A 21,805-nucleotide genomic window follows, 5' to 3' on the forward strand; every position below is an offset into this window, starting at 1 on the left:
AAATATTACAATATAGCAATCAAATGCGATTACCCCTTCCCATACAACAAGGAAGTCTAAACACCATTCCTCTGAGATCGGATTAATCTAAACATGTTCAAGATAACGAACAAGGATTGTCTCTATATATATCTAAAACACTCGGTACTCCTTTTCAATTAATTGGGATAGCTATTCATACTATGACGTGACGTACACCGCAATATACAGAATAAGCTGCTTAAAAGGTAGCCATCCTATTACTCAGACAGAACTTTTTTTCAATGTTGATTATATATCTTTATTTTTTTTATTGACAATGTAATGTAGAAGGTGAACAATGAAAGTGTAAATCTACCATCACGATGTGTATTGTTTGGCGATATATTACACACTAGACCAAACGTGATGGAAATAGTTGGCGACAGTGAAGCATGCGTCAAATATCGAATACAGGGGAACGGGGGATTTGTAAATTAATATGAACAGTAAATATTGGGTTTCTCCAAGTTGCTCATATCTGTTACATTTCGAGCTAAAGCCTAATAATGGTATATGAGAGCAAGCATTGGCGACAGGCGCTTGTCATCGTAATGTGCCAAAGGCGAACTAAAAGTTGATTTACAGAGAACAGTGTTGTTTTCTGTTTGCCTTACACCACTTCAATATCATTTAGTCAGCCCTGCATCTAATTGTGTTTGAAATATACTGGAATCTGAGCATGCGTAGAGAGAAAAATATTTTGGAAATCAAAATTAGCAAACGTTGATCCTAAGAACTTAAGATCTGTTATAATCACGATTCCTAGAAGGTGCTCTATCTATATGTAAATTATTTTGTTTGAGTCTCCAAACAGATAAGAATATCTGGGGAGATGAATTCAAACAAGGGATTTTTCCAATGATTGAACGTGACGCTTAAGCACAAGGTCTATGGACCTCAAATAAAAATGTAGAGAAGACTTTCCTTACATAGAGGTTTACTATTCCAGGTTTTGTTTTTCAAAGGCTATATCTGTTTCATGTTCTGTTGTTGCTCGTCAGTTCGTTTAAGTGATAAGATCACTGCACTGTGAGGACATTTATACCAGAGTCTCGATCTACGTCTACCCTCCAAAGAACCTCTTCATCCTCTCTATCATATTTTTAAAGAAATAAAAAAAATCCAACACTACAATTAGCCATTCGGCAATCATTGCCCAAGCCTCTACAATCGGTGTTTTATTTTACGACAGTCTAACAGTACACAATGTACATACGACAACAAGGTGTACTGAGGACCTATTCTAATCCGGCCTACATAGGACACAAGAAAGGAGTACTGAATCCTTACATTGTATCTTATATATATAACACGTGATGATAACCTAATATAATCCGTTACTATATATATAACATGAGGTGATAATCTAATATAATCCGTTACTATATGTACATGTATAATACGTGATGATAACCTAATATAATCCGTTACTATAATCCTGTGGAGATTCGGGATAGAATAGGTCCTCAGTACCCTCTTGCTTGTCGTAGAAGGCGACTAAATGGGGCTGTTCTTCAGATGAGACCGCAAAAACCGAGGCCCCGTGTCACAGCATGATAAAGATATCTCCCTGCTCAATGACCATAAGCGCCGAGCATAGTTTTGCAACCCTTCACCGGCAGTGGTGACTTCTCCATATGAGTGAAGGATTCTGGAGAGGGACGCTATACAACTATCAATCAATCATTCCTTTACTATATGTACATGTAACACACTGATGATAACCTAATATAATCCGTTACCATATATACCTGTATACGCGTGTAACACGTGATGATAACGTTAATAAACGTGGATGAAATATGAGGCGTTTTCAAGACTACAAACAGTGGAAAAGTTTCAGGTTGAGGCCATTTTTTAATACCGGTGGATTTTCTATTGGTGAGGTGCCTTAGATAATTAAACCGAACATCTTCCCCATACTTTCATTTTCAGATTGACGGTTACCAAAGTGAAAAAAAACCAAATCCATGGTTGTCGAATTAGCGGATGTTGCTAATTTGCGTTTGGATATTATCTACTGTGCATGCCAATGTTGAAGAAAGAGTAGTTTCTTTAGGGGTTAAACGTTCACTGATAATCTGGTAGGAGATTTTGGTATTGGTACATTTAATGGAAATTTTCATTCAGTTATTTTCAAAAAGTACTATAATGGAAAGGTTTACTTTACGAATTTTCTTTTCATCCGAAAATTCATTTCTTATCACCTCTTTAATTCTAATTAAGTTGAGACGTCTGGTGTCGTACATGTAGCTCATGAGTTAGTTGATGTCACAATCTATCGGTACGAGTACTTTGAATACTCCAATACTGACGTTTCATCAACGGGCTTGCGAGCGCATGCAACAGACTTGGTCACAGACACTTGTCAGATTTCACAGGCACTTAGCCTTTAGCGCGGATATATCACTGTCACACTCTTCGTTCGGGTCTCTGGCTGTTATTGTAAACAATGAAATTTTTCGTACATTGGTGCATATTGAAGCAGCAACTGTTGTTAATACACTGTAACGTTTGTGCGATGTTTCTGTTTTCAAAGTATTTGAATTTAGAAGCAACATAACGACATGTACATATATATAGCACTTTGTCTTGTTAATTTGGATGGGTGACCGAAGCCAGGTCGTCCTCAATCATCTTGCATAAGACAACAGTCACATCTCTTTCCGATGTTCTTGCAGGATTCATTAGATCTACGAAACATACATGTATCATTGATCTCGCGACCTATAATTTCCTGTGATGAAGCGCGTCTCCTTCCTCTGGATTCGCTCATGCCTGTCTTCGTCAGATTGTATGTATGGATCCCAAATAACCACCCCATACTTTAAGGGTGTCGATCTGACGAAAATTAAACAAGCGGAGTTACGGGTGGAGAATGTTGAATGTTTCGTCGGATGAAGCCCAAAGTAGAACTTCTTGTTTTTATTTGTGTTGACCATTTCAGATCACTTGGGACGGTGAGCCCGAGATACGGGTTATTTCAGACCTCCTGCAGGATTGTGTGTTGTCCAGTTGATAGATAGAAATGTATGTTGATTGTTTCATAATTAAGACCCGCCTGCGAAACACAGACACATTGCAGCGTATATATTAAATATTTGATTGAATGACTACCGATTTCCATCCAAAACAAGCATTTGTAAGTATTGCATAGGAATTCGTGCTTCCTCCCGACCACAAGTCAAGTCGTCTGCGTAATATTTCGTGTGAAATATCACACGTCAACAGTTTATGCACAAGAATAATCAGGCCCTATAAATTAAACGCCATAGACGAGATTCACATTCCATATTTTCTATGTTCAAGTGTCATAACTCAGCGAAAACAAAAATCAATATACTGGAACAAAACTCGAACTTGATCTGTACTTTATCTTGGTAAAGCAATGTACCAAATATCAATTGAATATCTACGAGCATGGTGACAAGAAGTACGGAAAACTGAGTATTTCAGTTATTTTTCTAAGTCCAAGGGCCATAACTCTGCACAAACTCAATGGACCGGAAAAAATTCGAAATTGTTCTGTAACGTGGTCATGGTAAAGTAAAGTGCGAAATATCAAAAGAACATCTGCAAGCATGAGGAAAAAAGTGCGAAAAACTGATTTGCCGGACGGACAGACAGTGTGCAAAGCTTCGTTGATAGGGGACTAATTGTAAAAACACGTACACAGTTGGTATTAGCAGAAAATGTACTTGGCGACTTTCATTTTAAACTACGTCAAAATTGCTTCATGTGCATTCGATCATCAGTCAGTGTTTATCCTTTTTTAGCATGAAATACAAAGGGACGGTTTTTTCCCCCAAAACACCCATCTTCTATTAATTAGAAACGCCAGATTTGAAACGCGCGTTCAAAGATTAAGGTGACAAATTTTTCAGACTAGCTTTTCGGGGAGGGGGGTGTCGATCAGTAAACCAATGAGCTACGTTAAATCCGAATAAAATCACCTGTTAATGATGTCCATTTTATTATATTACAAAAACGCAAACCCTTTCTTGTGAATAAAATCAAGAGTGTAAAACAAGCCCATGTTTTTATCTCTTGATGTATCTTGCAAGCGTTATTTGAGCGGGTAACGAATATTGTGATTAGAATCGATTTCATTTCAGATAGGAGAATGCTTGCTCTGATTTAAAATCACATTATATCTCCGTATTGAAAGTGTCCACAAGGCGATTTAAGTGAACACTATCTTTCACGTCAATAAACTAAAAACCAAAATCAAACAATGTCTTAATACGCGTTACCATGACGACTTGTATCTCAAGAATGTACTCACGGAGACACCACATGCTCTTTTCCTTTTGCACATACACCAGACACAACTCAAACATTCAAGAGGAGGGATGCGATATGTACATTCGTACTTCCAATTTTCCAGTCCATTGGTGTGTGAAACCAGATATTGATGATCATGAGTTAATTAAGTTTGTTTTCTGTAGGAAAATCAAATATTTTGGTACATGCATCTTCATCAATCACCCGAAACTATTCTGGAATCTGTCGCAAATAATAACGGTTAATGTACTTACTGCTGCGCCGTTTTCTTTTATATTTAATTTAATATCCATTGTTTGTAATAATAATCTGGAAATGGGGAATATCATTGTCATCTAACTACTATAATAATTATATTTCCTTTGATAGAAAGCAGAGACTAATTCCCCAACAAGCAGGAGCCGAGAATGTCTGTGCACCTGAACAGATTTCCGTGAAGTATATCTATTTTTGTCTTCAAGATGGAGAAATTATGAAATAGGACGCAGATGTGAGCTCTAATAAAGTTGAATTTACAGCGTATCAGGAATACTACCAGAAACTGACTAAATTATTAGGATTCATCCTAATTGATAAACTTGTTGATTTTTATGGTAAGGACCACAATATAGTTCTCAACAAATTTACTGATGCTTGATACAAAACTCCAATAAGCCACTGCCGGATTTCATTTCTTTATTTGTCATTCGCTTGGCTGTTTCCGATATTAAAAAAGGGAGACAAATTGAATTAAAGCGCTCTAATCAATCTCCGAGAGACTTCCTTCTAATTCTACCTGGAAATCACATGTCACTCATTCTCATCTATTCCAAGGGGTTCTGCGTTTGTCTTCTCTGAACAAGTCACAACATAGCAACCAATCTCCAGGAATTATTTTGTAGGGCTTTAATTTCTTCATTAATTACTCAACAGTCTCTCGATTTTTTCCAGCTGATAGCGTCTTTCGTTCACACAGCGCGAAGTGATCGACTCTGATTATATACTTTACCTTCAACCGTGCGGCAAAAAACAAAAATTCTGCCTCTAACTCCTGACACCGAGAACACACATCGTTCTCAAAATTAGTGCTTCAATATTGCCTGTTTCGCCTAGATCCTTGGTTGATTTTTGCTCAATTAAGCAACAAAATGCGGTAATGATGAGTGCGTATAACTGTATTTCAACGAAATAAAACGTGGAGTTTGCTACTTAAATTAATTCAAATATTGATGAAAGATATTAACAACATATTGTGGAAACTTTTATTACAAAAACCAATCCAATGCGATTGTTAAGACGTTAGTATGAAACCAAAATACTTGCCTTTGCTTTAAACGTTAGAAACAACTTCTTATTAGACAAGAAGTAGAATATATGTTAAAATAAACCTGTAAAGATGCCTTTTAAATTATATCTGATTTAGGATTTGCAAGACGTTCTTTAGGTGGTACATGTAACATAAACAAGGAAGTAAACTTCATCTACATTGTAATACACCGACATGAATAAATTTTACATTCTACGCCAGGTATAAAGATTAACTTCTTAGAGAGAATAATTTATGAAAGGTTGCAAGAAATATCGGCTATTTTGTAGCCAAGTCGATGTAAAGTATCGTTGTCGAACTCGCAACTCACATTTGTATCTGCAATTCATTAATATCAACTATTTGTTGTTGGGTTTTTTTGTTTGTTGTTTTTTACATTTTCAATAACCTAATTAAAAAAATATTTAGCACTTAATTGAATTGATCCAGTGGTTTGCTACCAGGTACATGTATAAACATTTCAAACCTCCGGTGCAGTGGTCTAATGGTTAAGGCTTTCGCTTCCCGGGTTCAATTCTCGGTCGCGGCGTCGCGTCGACGTTAACATTTGTAGTTAACTACGCCAAGAGCCCGACATTAGAACTGAGAGTGGCAGGTGTTTAGAATATGACCTAAAAACGAAGCCCCGTATTACAGAAGGCATTAACATTGCAAAGATTAAAATTTGTGGTACTAAACCGTCTCTATGACTGAAATATTCTTCAATATATCGGACACACATTTCATAATCATGATAATCAACTTCACTTTGATTATTGATTGCCATAGAAAACATTGCTCACATATCGATACCAAATTTACATATATGTGATTCCCAACATCAAGCTAAGCATCTCCTGTTTGTGTTAAGGGCCACAATTATTCACCTATGCATGTCACCTCATTAAGGCTATAGCAGCACTCTGTTGGTTCGCTGTCGTGAAAAGGCCTTCCAATACACTAGACCTACGTTTTTATGGTTAAAATAGACATACTATATTCATCAAGTTTCATACGCGCATTGTTAACGGCTACATCGCATTCATTACAGTTGTTATCTTGACGTTATCAAAGGCAAAATCATTGTGAATATAAACATTATATTTTGTATGCAAGAACCATTTAATGTATTCATTCTTTGCAGACAAACAGAATTAAATGTCGCGGTTCTTGTCAATGTCATTTGAAAGTCACACTCTTATATCAAATGATCTTGAAATTTCATTTCATTTATATATATATACATGTATATATATATATATATATATATATATATATATATATAATAAGACAGAACTCATGCCGGTGTGACTGGTCGACAGGGATGCTTACTCCTAGGAAGCTGATCCCACCTCTGTTATGTCCAGGGGTTCGTATTTGCTCAACTCTTTATTTTGTATTCCTTTTTAGGAATTATGAGATTGATAACTGTTTGCATAGCAGAACTAATCAACATTAACAATCCCATGGCGAAAATTTAGATTCAAGTATTACATAATTTCTGATACACCTTTATTCCGAGATTTTTGGAAGTTTTTATGTAATAAACGACACAAAATAAAGTAGGAGTATCAGATTATGTATAAGGAGAGAGAGAGACAGAAAGGTGATTTCATAAGTCTCTCGTTACTAAAATATCAGATGTGTAGGGCATTTAAAATAGTCCCTAAATGGGTAGGAAAATCAAGGTATACAAATTTACTATACTCTGTCAGTCATGATTTCTCCCCATACATTTGAAAATCTTTTGCTTTGATTTTGTTCTACTTGGGAGGGGAAGAAACTCAGTACATTCAAACAAGGAAAGTGTGTAATATTTTACTTCGTTGATGATGTACTAAAAATATAGTCCCCTGTAAATTGCCCAGATCCCATTTTAAGCGTTCAATGTTATAACCATACCTAAGAAAGAATATGTGCTACATGCCCCGTTTGGTTCATAGAACTTATATCATCTAATTTGTCTTAATGGTGACAATAATCCATCCTTAAAAGTCTAAGATGTGACGAGGCGCCGGCATTGAGAATTAAACCCGGGACCTTCCGCTTGTGAACTGAGCATCTAAATGACTAGGTCATCGCGATCAGTCCGTCTTAAATCCTATTTTCAACATTCCACAATGATGTATATTCAATGGTTTATTTTTAAGACATAACTGTTACAGGTTAAAGAGTATCATGTACCTCCGCCGATTATTTCGATCATATTTCAATTTTCACGATAATAATAACCATCCGTAGAACGCAAAAACGAGAGGTCGAAGATAAAGAGCACAGCGGGTTTCCGGTATTTTGTAATAAACTGGTAACTAAAGAGCAATAATTTCTTCTGCAAAATCGGGATATCTGGCAATGCCGTTTGTTTAATCCCCGAGAAGCTTTCGTACTAAAATTTATAAACATTTTATTGGACCAGATACATTGTATTACTTTTGAAATGTTATTCATCCTGCTCAGGTTCAAGCCATTGCGCGACAGATCCGAGTCATTATAACGCTTGAAAGTAGACTATTCCTTCCACGAACACTTGGCATTTGAATTGAAAGTTACTGGTCTTTCAAAGCGAGAACATTTATACCGATATCCCGTGTCGCGGGAGTTTTGACTTGATGAAGTAACTACTGTGCATTAATTAGTCTGGGTCCATTTGTGGCATTCATTTAAAGCTGTTAACAGTATTTAGTAGAGTTATATGTAACGTGCCGCAATGTTAACAACAATAAGTCTTTTTCAACATGAAATGGCATTCACTGTTATTGGTGCAATTTTGATTTCAGTCTCAGAATGTACGTCAACTTCGTATTTTTCATTATAAGATTTAAAACCAAGATCAAAACGGACCCTCGGTTAATTTTATGTCCAACTAAACTGGCCTGATCAGATGATACATAACTGATCGCCCTTTAAATAAGGGAAGTTCATAGTGTAGATTATCATTCGATCAAACAATCTACATAGTATAAAAGAAATATGTAACTCTATTGTTTCTTGGTGCCACATCAAGTGACTCTCAATGTTTTAACATTTAAGTTTGTACATCGTTGATCTTGATTTGATATTATACCTGTGATGTCGTCTCGATACGAGCGAAATATCATCGCCAAGACGTGAGGCTACAAACAATGACGGACAAACAGACTTCATTGGTAAAGTAATTCCTGAGATAATTAGCAGACTCTTTGATCGATGTTTGATACTGGTTTATTGTATGGATATTAACCTAAGCTATTACTAGCATGAATGCACACAATCCAACTAGGTTGCGGGATGACTAATTAAAGGTTCAGTCATACAAATTAGTATTTACTGTAATACTGTAGTATGATACGACCAACTTTATTATTCTTAACTTTGTAAATGCGTATATTTCTGCAGTAGTGCAGAACGTTGAATGTAATTTATAGATGACATGGAACTCGGTTTTCATTATTACTGCTAGCAAGCTTATCAATACCGCTGTGTACATTTGATGAACGAAATAATACTTATATCCAATGTTTTGCATTAACTGAGATTTCGTACCTTACATAATATGTAAGGTGCGAAATCTCAGTTAATGCAAAACATTGGATACAAGTATTATGTATAAATAGATGGATCTGTACTTGTTTTTCAGAAATACAATGCTTCCAGATCTCCAATAATAAAACGCCCATATGTAACTCTGGGTATGCAATGTCCAAATTTTTGTACACTCTCCACTCTATCAAGACACATTGCAAATTCAAATGATTGGATTTTATTCCATCTCGCACATGTAGCTCATAAATTTTAATATCCACCTTAAAATCCAAAAGGAAAATGGTGGTGTTTTTAATCGTATAAAATCAGATCGTTATGCTATGGGAGGAATACTGCTATTGGAAATTTCCTCCCATAAGATGTTATTGATATGGGAGTAATCCTCGTGTTGTGTACCACGGTTTAGAAAGTTACCCGACGCTCAGGGACGTCGCAGTGAGGGTTCTTTAATGATCGTGGTAATGCCTGCTGTGACACAGGCCTGAGTATATCCAAAAGACCCGCGAACGTTTGGCGAAAGAACATTTATGGCTTTGATTTCATACGGCCATGCCACGGATTTACGAACTTACAAAAATTAACTTACTAAAAACAAAACCCGAGTTCATAGATAATACAGAGTATGAAAGTCTAATACTCTACAAATTTCGGATTTTTAATTGTAACACATTTTACCACAAATTAATTACCACATTGAAAATGTTGGGATTTTTTCTCCAACGATATTTTGAAATGACGATTGATTGATTCAATATTATTTAACGTCCCTCTCGAGAATCTTTCACTCATATGGAGACATCACCATTACTGGTGAAAGGCTACACATTTAGGCTTATGCTCGGCGAAGGAACGCCCCATTTAGTTGCCCCTTACGACAAACAAGGGGTACTGAGGACCTATTCTAACCTGGATCCCCACGGGACTTAATAGGATGAACATCTGTATTTGAAGATTGATAGTAAGTTTTACGAATACGTATGATCTCGGTCGTAACCTCCCATCATATGCATTCTCATTTTTCTAGGAATCACTGTTTTAAAGTGTAGCAAAAGCCCCGGACTTTGTTGTGTCCGAAGTTAAATGTATTATTGATTTTGCGACCAAAAAAATCCATTCCTGCTAAATTTCACACAAACCTTAATTTAAACCTTACTTTAATGCGTAAATATAACCGAATTCTTTCCTCCATATTTTCTCCATGCAATGATCATGAATTATGGAGAAATTGCATTGTTCCTAAATTTTGACCAAGACATTACCGGATGTTGCGTGTTGCACTGAACAGGTGGTAAATTCCCCACAATAAGAAAAAATAAATTCTTAACTTACCTGTAGAACGATAAAATCACCAGCTGTCTTCACGGTACACAGATGTTTTCGAACTGGTAAATAGTATCTATTTTGAACGCTGTTAAAGCGCTGCATCGGACTTGCAGTCTAATGTCTGTGTATCAACCTGTTAGCATTGTCAGCAGCAATATGATAACGTGGCGGTCATTAGATAGGATAAGAAACACGCTTCTCACCCAGTACTCAATATTTCTATCGACAGTAGCTCTCAGCTATACTTCACGTCTCTGTCCACCAATAAAAACGGAATAAATTGACCGTATGAAATATAGCTACAGGAAACTTCTCTCAAAATTTCCCTTTGCAACAGATTGCTACTTTTGACCTTGTTTGATGAAGTTCTTTTCACCCCATACAAATTAGCACTAATGGTGCGATGGGTAGCGGTGTTTGTCACCCTCTTCTCGTTGAAACAAACGCTTGGCGCTATTTAAGGGTCCGTCCAGCGGTCGATAGCACGGACAGGCTGAGGCGTTATACTCTACTTTTACATCGATTTCATTTAAATTAAAACTCATCACAAATACAGCGTATTTGATGTGTGAAATCTTATGTTATTATGATAATGAATGACTCTTTGGAATTGCAATCCATCCGAAAATCTTCCAAATTAGTTTGTCACTCAGCGATGGTGACAAAATACCACAGGTTGAATGCTGTCAGTCATATGGTTGTCACATGTACAGACGACTGAATAAGGTATCAAATTCGATAAGTGTTGGTTTTAGTTCAATTTTGTTCCCTTTACGTAATGTGGCTATTCCTGTATATTTTACTCTCTATCATAGAATGGTCGGTATTTGTTTCTATTAAACCTTCATGTTGTATACAAATCGTTTCCATCATTTTAAATGAGAGTACATGTTTTTGTACATGTACCAACAACAGTTTTGCACATCAAACAATACTCACATGTCCAATTTTTTCGCTCTCAGAATCTTTACAGATTGAAAAGATAGCCATTTCCTCATTAATGCGCTGCAATTGTGAACAATGCGTGTATGAATCTTGATAAATATAGTATGTCAATTTTAACGGCTGGGGATTCCGACAAAAGTTTAAGTCGAATTTAAATATATATCTTTAAAAATCATGTTTGGAAATACATGAGGATATGAATTGCAACGCTTCACGCCAAGACATTCTTATGAAACGCTACATGAGGTATGCCGGTGTGACGCGTTTCTGCTCTACCGTCATGCATTTTTAAAAAAAACCTGAAATTTATTCCCTAAGTGTCTTTTTAAAAAAAAAATTGTGTCTGTCGGATGGGAGCCCCATACTGGGCACGTGTCATGAAAAATGATTCATGCTAGAGATATTAAAATTCAAATCAATCCCAGTCTACATGTACCTTAAATAGCTGAAAAGTGGATGGAAGAGCGCCCACTTGGCTTAAGATTTTATAATCAAACAATTGTCGAACATAATTTTAGCGTTATTGCTACACGTACGAGAAATAACAAAATCCGCACATCTCCGCATTTTTAACTATTGCTAAGAAATAATAAAAGTTATTAAGAACTTGGAAAAATTTAATGAACTCGCATATTATGCGCCCAAAAGCTATAATAAATGGATTCGCAATTTACATGTACCTGATGTGTAAAAAGCTAGCGTTGAATTCCAGAGAGATTTGGATGGTTTATTAAATTTACATATATCCATATTGTATAGAACGTGTCCAGAAATATTTCTCCGTGACTTTAGAGCTTTCTTTATTTCGATCTTGATAAGATCTTGGTTACTGATATTAATTTCGTAGAAAATCCACTTAATGCGAAGACTTTATTAAGTTAATCTTATATTGACGTCCAAAATCATCTCACAAACACTACAAACCAGATATACAAGATTGTGCCGATTGTATAAGTGCAAAATAATTCTTACGCCCAGTAGACTGAGTAGTTCTCTGATAACGAAATACTGTTTTATTGGAAAAGATGCATTAAATTCTTTTTTTTTTTAAATCGACAATACTTAAAGAAAGATAAATAATAATAGTACATGTACATAAAATGGGATTAATTGTGTCTTGTTTAACGTCCCTCTCGAGAATTTTTCACTCATGTGGAGACGTCACTAAGACCGCTGAAAACCTTCAACGTTAGACCTATGCTCGGCGCTTACGGCCATTAAGCCGTGAGGGTTCTTTAGCGTGCCACACCTCTTGTGTGTTTTAAGGTGTGCCACACACACAAATTTTTTCAAATTATTAAAAAATTTCCAATTTTCTTTAATCTTGGTTACTTTCCGTCAAGAGCATGTTCGCAATTTATATTTTTGAAACGAGACAAATGTATCATAGGTGAAAGCAATTTTGTTTTAATGATTCAAAGGAGGATAAGCTACGTCAAATAGCAAGTACTTGTAGTTCAATAATCTATACCTGCATCGAATTATTATGAGGACTGAACGTAAACGGTGGAATTCGTGTGATAACTTGGTCGGCACATAACACGATCATCCATTAATCAATGCATGAATTGCTTGAAAAGAGGAGAAATTTAAAAGTTGAAGCAATTTCTAGGATCCTAATATAAATTGATAATCCCCCTACTTGGTACTTTATAAGTAACACAATTAGGAGGCCAATACAAAGTTATGAATGCCCATGTTACATGTTACGATGTAACGACAGCAAATCAACACTCAAGTTTAGAGAGTAAAGCATTAGTACACGTGTTCTAATTCATTCTTCTGCAGACCTCCTTTCTGACATTCTCGTATTTACCATTTACATTATATAACATATTACGATGTCAGCCTCCGTACGCGAGAGTGAATCATCAGGAAACTAGCTAATTGTATAATAGGTACTGAAGGAGATCAGACTGTTGTGACCAAATATATTTACGATACAGTGAAATGATATCGACCTTAAATTTTGTATTTCGTTTGAATTGCTCATCCTTTAGCAATGAAACCCCCCCTTTTTCGAAATACTCATACTTCATTATCTTTTGTTTGTCAACTAGATGGGAGTACATTAAATAAAATTCACATGTGACACGTTGGACGCGTGCAGCGCGTATCAGATTCTATACATTTACAAATCGCAGTCACACAACTAAGACATTAACGGTTTTGATTTATATGGCTGTCGATTAATGAAACATAAAATACAGAGATGATTCTCAAACTTTAAAAAATGTCTTTATAAAACTGGATATCCACTTCAACGGATCATCAATATTTCCTGTCAGCTGTGTGTGTTGATTTGTTGCCACAGAGCTACTTAGTTGAACGGCGTCACTTTAAACAAAATATCTCTTGCAGTTTGACTTCACCCTCATACCGATAGGAATAGGGGGTCGGAAAAGAATAAAAGGGGAAGGTAACCCCCAAAAAATTAACAGGATACATGATAGGATTAATTTGGGGATAAAAATTTGTCATACTATTCTGTTGATATACGGCCTAGATAAGCTTCAGTACTAATTTGAAAACGTTAAAAATTCAAATTCTCGTTGTCTATAGAGGCTGCCATGATGTAGAAGCCTTTTGTATTCAAGACCAAAAATATCAATAATTTTGACGTCACACCGTCTGTTCCGGTTTTGAAGAGATCATCAAAAATGTGCATGTCGTAGAATTTACGAATAAATAGGTTGATGCCTTCCTGTCAAGTAGTTAATTACACTATTGCGAAGGGTAGATGTGAAAAAGGTTTTTTCTTTTCGAAATTCAGTAATCCGAAAAGAAAAGATTATGTAAACTGTGGATCCATCATTTCCATAATGACAAGTTGAGGTTCGAGAAATTTATATAGAGAAACGTACCGTCTGCCTGGTCTGCGACTCGACTATACGTATTCCTTTCTTAATTTCTTTTTGCAAAAGAACGGGCTCAAATGTATACGGCTCGAAACTTAATTGTTGGTGACTTGTCAAGTTTACAGTGCTGTTGATTAAATAAACCGGAACCAAGGGTGCGACGTCACAAATCAAACTTCAATGACTGCTCTCTTAGCGGCGGGTAATTTAAAATATATGATGGATTAATAATGATTTAATCGTTAAGCCAGGATTTTTGTTGTTAAAAACTGGGATTTACGATATCAGTAAGTAATACTTTATTCACAATAGCAGCAATGTGGTCAGGGTTGCCTTTCCCTTTAGATTATTGAAGTTGTGATGTTTCACTTCAAATGGGGTTTGATTAATTTGATTGTTTAACGTCCCTCTCGAGAATCTTCCATTGCCGGTGAGGGGCTGAAAATTTAGGCTTATGCTCGGCGCGGCAATGGAGTAGGTAGTGCCACACCTGCAGTGACAAGGGGCCTCCGTTTTTGTGGTCTCATCCGAAGGACCGTCCCATTTAGTCGCCTCTTACGACAAGCAAAAAATTACTGAGGACCTATGCTAACCTGGATCCCCCTCCCCCCGGATCGAATGAGTTTTGATGAATGTTTGAATGTAAGTATGTGTTTACAAAGGTGTGGTTGGAAGATATTGTAAAGATTCTTTGTTATTAAAAAGTCAAATTACGAAGATAAATCCCTGAATCATCAATCTTTCATTCTTCTCTTGAAAGCTACAGTTATGCAGCTGCATGTATAGCTTGATCAACCACTATATAGAAGAATTCAAGGAAAGATAATTATATCATATAAATTAGTATGGAAAGAAGTTTTTTCCGCATGCGGAAGAACTTTGAAAGACCCACTGTCTACGTGCATTGGTCAATCTTCGTATCAATGCTGATTGCACAGGAAAGGTGACCTATCTTGTACACTATCTTTTATATACTGCTACAGTTGACCAAGTGCTTTAGTGTACAGCAAAGTTTCATAAAAGAGGAACACAACTACAGTAATTAAATATCCAAACATGCAATACGTTACAAACATAGAATTCACTTCAGAACTGTCAGATGGAACATCGTTAAATCAAGTGATTAGCGCGAATTTTTACACCCCTTTAACCTTGGGCTAAACATTAAAAATTGACTCCCAACACCTTAAATTGTGGAAAAAAAATTGAATGCGCTAAAACAAGTTTTGTAATTTTCTCACCAATATTATCATTTTACGGGAGAACTAGTATGAAAACCTTTGTAATTTCATGTTGCTCAATGATCCCTATTCGTAGCGCTTTTCGAATGCTTCCTTTGATGATTTATCCTCCTTCTCCCCCTGCTGTTTCGTCATTTAGATATTGATGATGCGTTCAAAATCTAACGTGTTTACAAAGTACACATCCTTTGTAGGGGTACATACTGTATGAACTTTACATATAAACATTATAGATACAAAAAAAGCTGTCTAGTTATTTTTATCATCTCCAGCACTATACAGTTAAGGCTTTGGAGTAAGTGAAGGACAATCACTCAATTGACCTGTGCATATATTGCTTCTGCCGCGTTCATTCTTAAGACGGCTGATTAAACATGTAACAAATTGAATAAGCTGTTGAATTACAGCTGAAACAGCAACGAATGGACAGGAAGCTTTATACGTCAATCTGTGAAGAAATGATTTGTTAGGCTTGTGCAACGCATAGCGCTTGGACGAAAACGAATCTTCACTAATTCTAAGACAGGCGCTGACAAAATGTGACCATGTACTTCGCTGCGATTACTAGTTTAAAAAAAATAAGACCTGTCTTATATTCGTATTTGTTTTCATAAGTACAATGCTGCAAGTTTTATTCTTTTTGCAATGGAAGCTTTTCTGTGAACTTCCGTTTCAGAGTTAAAGAAGAGAGGGTTGATGTCCCTGTCTCTTGAAAGAACGGATTAAGGGAGATCGATGCGTTGTCAACTTGACTATATCGGGCTGCAGATTGATTTTATATCAGCACGATTCTAACTGTCATCCCGCATTCGTTTGTTGTCATTGCAGCCTTAGTGCGATAACATCCACCATTGTGAACGTTTGATCGTCTCAATTCAGTCACTTATCGCCAATACGAGACATTAATTCACAAGTGTTACTGGTGTGTAGGTCTTGAAATTACATATATATACTGGGTGATAGAACAGCTGCTAATTAGTTTTTAATTTTCTCTCCCCAGAGTCCCTGGCAACATTGGATACTTCAAGGCTAGCAACAGATTTATTTGAATTTCAATGCACCGATATGCATTATCGAACTGTCACGTAATAGTTGTATAGATCCTGCATTATACTTTGTAGACAAATAATTGCAGGCTTCCCCCATTCTAATCTAATAAAGTTACAGAGTGTATGGTATTTTGATGTGACAGAATGTACAGTCAAAACCATATTAAGAATGAAAGCACCAACATTATAGCAACAATTTACATATGAATACATACACCGCAACAATATACCAGAAATTTTCAAATATACATGGCAACATCAGCACCGCAACATTATGCTAGAAATATACACTGCAACATCAGCATTCGTTAATATCATTTGAATTGCAACAGTAGACTGTTGTTTTGTGTTCATGAAACGACGACGCAGCATCAATACAGCAACATTAACACAAGTTTTTGAAATTGTCTAAAATATGGATATTTATAAAATGGTTTTTTTTTAAAAATGCTTATGTATATCCACGTTAACTAACTGGTCTAGAGACCAAGAACGGAGGACTTACTTTAAACACGAATTTCTATTTAGAATACTTTGTGAAATCCCACGCAAGCGCGGAAAAATCACAATATTGCATAGAGGAAGGACTTTTTAATGCCTGTTTGAATTGTTGCGCACATGAATTGAATGTCAATAAAACTTGATTATCAGGAAGTCACTCGGAGCTCCAAATTAAATGTTCCTTATGTAACATAAATGATCTCTTTCCGTATTGAAAATTAGATAATGATATTATGAATGCAATTGTAATCCGTCATGCCGATAGTTGACCAAAGACAAAATGAAAATGAACGGTAGTTCATAATTTCAAAATGTGTTTATAATGGTAGTTTTTATCCAGTGTGACAATTTAAGGCCAACATTATGAATACACGTCGTTTCTTCTCGTCAAACGCAAAAATCGAAAACACTATGTATGCAGAGGCGGATCCAGGATTTTTTAAAAAGGGAGTTCACCCTCACAATGCGTGATTTGTTAACACTTTTTAGCAATATTTTCTGACGAAAGCTGCGGGGTGGGGGTCCGACTCCCGGATCCGCCACTGGAATGACAAACAGAAAAACTGCTATATTATAAACAGTGGTCTGATTTCTTGGACATTGTACAACCTAATTTCGGTAAAATGTTTCAAGTTATCAGGCGCAAACTTTCCAGAACAGTACCGGACCATTCTATATCTGACACATTGGACAGTTTTCGACTTAATACTTACTTTCAAGATCTTTGTCATCACAAAACACGTTCAACCAAAAAAAAAATAAATGTGTTTGTACATATCAGTAACTGTTAATAAATTATTACAAAAAGTTTGTCGTAATAGTTAATTCTATAATCATGAAAAAATTGAGAAAATCAAAAATATCAAATGAATATATATCGTTTTTAAAGATTTATCGATGTGTCAGATCGTTGTTCTCGGAAGGGGGTGGGTTCCTTTGTTGAATGAGATGCATATACGTAATATAATTATAATCTTCCTAAAATGATAAATATGAGCCTAATCAAAACTATTTAAAGAATAACTAACTCTGAACACCGACACAATTTTATGCTGATCATGTTGTGAACCAATCGCAACTTCTCGGCTTGCCGGAAAGGCCCGAGAATGTGCGATTGGTTGTAGACCTAAGCGTTTATGACTTTTGCCTCGTTCTGCATGGGCGCTTCGTCCTGGAAATTTCCATAACACTTATTCAAGATTAAAATCACGAATTGAAGAAACGAAAAGGCATATTTTGTTTATTCAACAATTATCAAAGTTTATTTCTTCTGCCAGATCAAAATCAAGCATCGATAAACAACGGATTTACTTCTGTCATGTTATCATTGTCATTTTAGAAAAAAGAAAACTGGCTTAGAACCGCAAAGCATATCCGCCACTTTACTCCCAATTTTGCTATATCGAAAACCAAACTAGGGTTTTAATTTACTAATCGAGTAAGATTGTGTTATAGCTTACGGACTTCACCTCACATATGAAACAATATTAAAGGTACAAGCAGTAACTCTGGAGCAAGCGTTTCGGAGATTATTGACAAAATTCGTTAATTTATAAGTATAGATTTTCAATCTAGTTTAATCTACTGAAATATTGTATCAAATCGTACTTGGAAAAACAATTACGCACCGCGGATTGAAATTGTTCGTCACTATCAACATACATGTATGTGGAAATCTCATTATCATAGAAATGATTTCCATTTGGTGATAACCAAGTCTGGTGGTATTATTTTTGTTACAGTTAGAGGTAAAATAGTCAGATGTGGGAATCAAACCTCGTGGACGTCATGCGATTTAACAAACTTAATGGTCTATTTAGATTCATGCAACCTATCATTGGGCCAGGTACTCCTGATGTATATCATACCGATTGTTAGGCCGTTCTTGGTACCCTGATTTTGACGGCAGATTACTCCGTTTACATGATCACGATATAAGGCTCACGGTGGGTGTGACGGGTCGACTGGGGATGCTTAGACCTCCTGATCCCACCTCTGGTATATCCAGAGGTCCGTGTTTGCCCAACTCTCTATTTTATATACCTTATAGGAGTTATGAGATCGATAGCCGTTCGTTATCTTCACTTTTCATTTATGCATGGTAGGAACATATATTTTATTGGAGTCTTCTCCGATAGTTATTGTAAACAAATCTTGTTTAACAGACATGTAAACTGTTTCAAAAGTCTACGTTATATATACTATTTCAAAAGTCTAATTCATAATTGATTAAGCAATTAAACAAAATATTGAATCCAAGGGCAATGACTCTGTTTTCATTTACTCCTTTTCCTTCATTTTTCACTTGTATCGTTGTTAAATTTTGATAATGTTATTTATGGAAAATTGCAATTTTTTGACGTTGATTCCATTTATTTGTGTTTTGCATCTTACAATGTGTGATGACCTATATATTCAATTTGATTTAACTCCAATAAATGGAAATAAATACACTTTCTGTACTTTGATCAGATAATAATGCGAATATGGAGTTACCTTAAACCTGTTGATATTTTGCTCTACAAGACTGAACTACCCAGGCCGATACCTTTTTGTAATGGAAGTAACATTTTAGAATGTACAATGAATCATTTGTTTGCTGAGGAATTTGGAAGACTGTTATCGATTGATCTTTGTAACTTTTATAATGAAATGCAAACATCGGTACACAACAGCAAAACCCAATAGATCAATAACATATTATCGTTATGCTAATGAAAATAAATCTAACATTTGTCATTAAGCGTTAATTAAAATATTGTCTAATGTTCCCAATGAAATCATATCTTAACTCTAAGCATGAGGCTCATGGGCCACATTGCTAACAAAACTCAACTTGGCTCTGCTGTTGTTCAGCAATTAATTGTTATTTTAAAAACTTTATTCGATCCCAAATTGTGGCCCCAACCTAGTCATATGGGGCCATGATACATTGTCACAAGATAAAACAAATCAGGGTATGAAATCACAGGCGCTTGTTTCATAAACTTTGCAAGCTATTATACAATATACTAGCACAAGATATCCATCTTTTTTAGGACCAAAAAGTAGGTCACCGTTACAACCCCTCCCCCACCAACAATTTTGTTTTTATCCATTTCAGCGTCTAACAAACACATACAGTACAATGTTGACCGGAAAATCCCTTCTTGTACCTACTACATGCTCTCTTACCTCACGCCCTCCATTACACTGACATTGACCTTCAAATGAAATGGCTCAGTACCCATACTAAAAATCCAGTGTCTAAACGACTCAAAACTTCCGGTTTGGCGACCGCGATGTGTTAGGCGTGCTCTCATTGGCTATTGGTATTCTCGGGAGTCTTGGTAGCATTACATGAAAACTTCAGACAATATTCGAAATAACACCGAAGGTCTTTTTTGAAAACTTTTCGCGTGGTTTTTTGCTGTACGAAATAATATGACCACATTTTGGTAAGTTTTACAGTTTAACATGATTATATTAAAATGAAATTGTATGTAGACAAAGAACAAACCACAGGTATCTGAATTTTAATCAGTAAATAAATATAAATAGAAAAAAGGAAGAAGAAAAAACCTATATTATATATATATATATTAATACACGTGTTTATACATGTATGTATATGTATAGTTGTTGTTTTCTATTTATATCTACCGATTCAAATTCAAATACCTGTGACGAAACCAGTAATGATTTTTATTTACCGTTTGTTTCTGTGATTTCATTTTTCAAGTTTTTACTCTACGGCTCAAGATTGAAAAAAAAATGTTCAAAATACATATTTTTCGTTAGAAATATAATATAATAATTGACTTACAAAGTGTATGATTGATTGAGATTTTACGCCGTTTTGGCAATATTTCAGCCATTTTACGGCGGTTAACTAATTGAATTATGTTTCGTTGTGAGTGTTTGAGTTTCCCTGACGGCCCCCAGTGAGCCTTTTCCTCCACCATAAACATGATAAATAGTGTTGTTTTCATAATTTGCAAAGAAAATAAAATGTACAGGTATTTTACAAAAAGATGATTTTAGACAAATTACAAAGATCAGATCAAATAACAAGCGGCCCACAGGCCTTATTAGTCACCTGAATACTAGTGAAAAGGTATCACTACTCCGAAGGGCTATAAAAATGGACCCTTCCTAGAGTCAAAACCCTGGGTTGTAAAATTCACCACATTTCGTATATCCTTTTCTACTATTCCTAAGTATGCATTTAGATTTTATACGGTATCAGCAAACTTACATATAAATACTATATAGTAAGTTTGGCCCCACCTTTAGGTAAGAACCCCTACCCCGGGGATCATCAAATTTACAATTTTGGAGTCCCGTGGGGATCCGGGTTAGAATAGGTCCTCAGTACCCCTTGCTTGTCGCAAGAGGCGACTAAATGAGGCGGTCCTTCGGATGAGACCGCAAAACTCGAGGTCCCGTGCACAGCAGGTGTGGCACGATAAAGATCCCTCCCTGCTCAATGGCCATAAGCGCCGAGCATAGGCCTAAATTTTGCAGCCCTTCACCGGCAGTGGTGACCGTCTCCTTTTGAGTGAAATATTCTCGAGCGGGACGTTAAACAATATTCAATCAATCAATACAATTTTGGTAAAGGACTACCTGCACTGTCTAAATATTCATTTAGTTTCAATTTAGTATTGACACTAAGTTCAGAACCCCTATCCCGGATATCATGAAATTTACAATTTTGGTAGAGGCCTTCCTGCTCTACATCACTACCATATAGTTTTTCTTAAACATGCGCGGTTCTTGAGAAGATTTTCGAAC

At 35.9% G+C, this 21,805-nt stretch overlaps 1 protein-coding gene across 1 annotated transcript in view; it reads right to left on the bottom strand.

Moving 5' to 3' along the window:
• Positions 1–10,781, bottom strand: part of LOC125657456 (alpha-2C adrenergic receptor-like) — a 32,961-nt gene extending 22,180 nt beyond the window's left edge. The window contains exon 1 of the mRNA XM_056148181.1: positions 10,442–10,781. The gene's annotated coding sequence lies outside the window, so the exon portion shown is untranslated. The remainder of the gene's footprint in view (positions 1–10,441) is intronic.
• Between the last annotated feature and the right edge of the window lie 11,024 nt (positions 10,782–21,805).

Source organism: Ostrea edulis, chromosome 1 (assembly GCF_947568905.1).
Source record: "Ostrea edulis chromosome 1, xbOstEdul1.1, whole genome shotgun sequence".
Taxonomy (NCBI): Eukaryota; Metazoa; Mollusca; class Bivalvia; order Ostreida; family Ostreidae; genus Ostrea; species Ostrea edulis.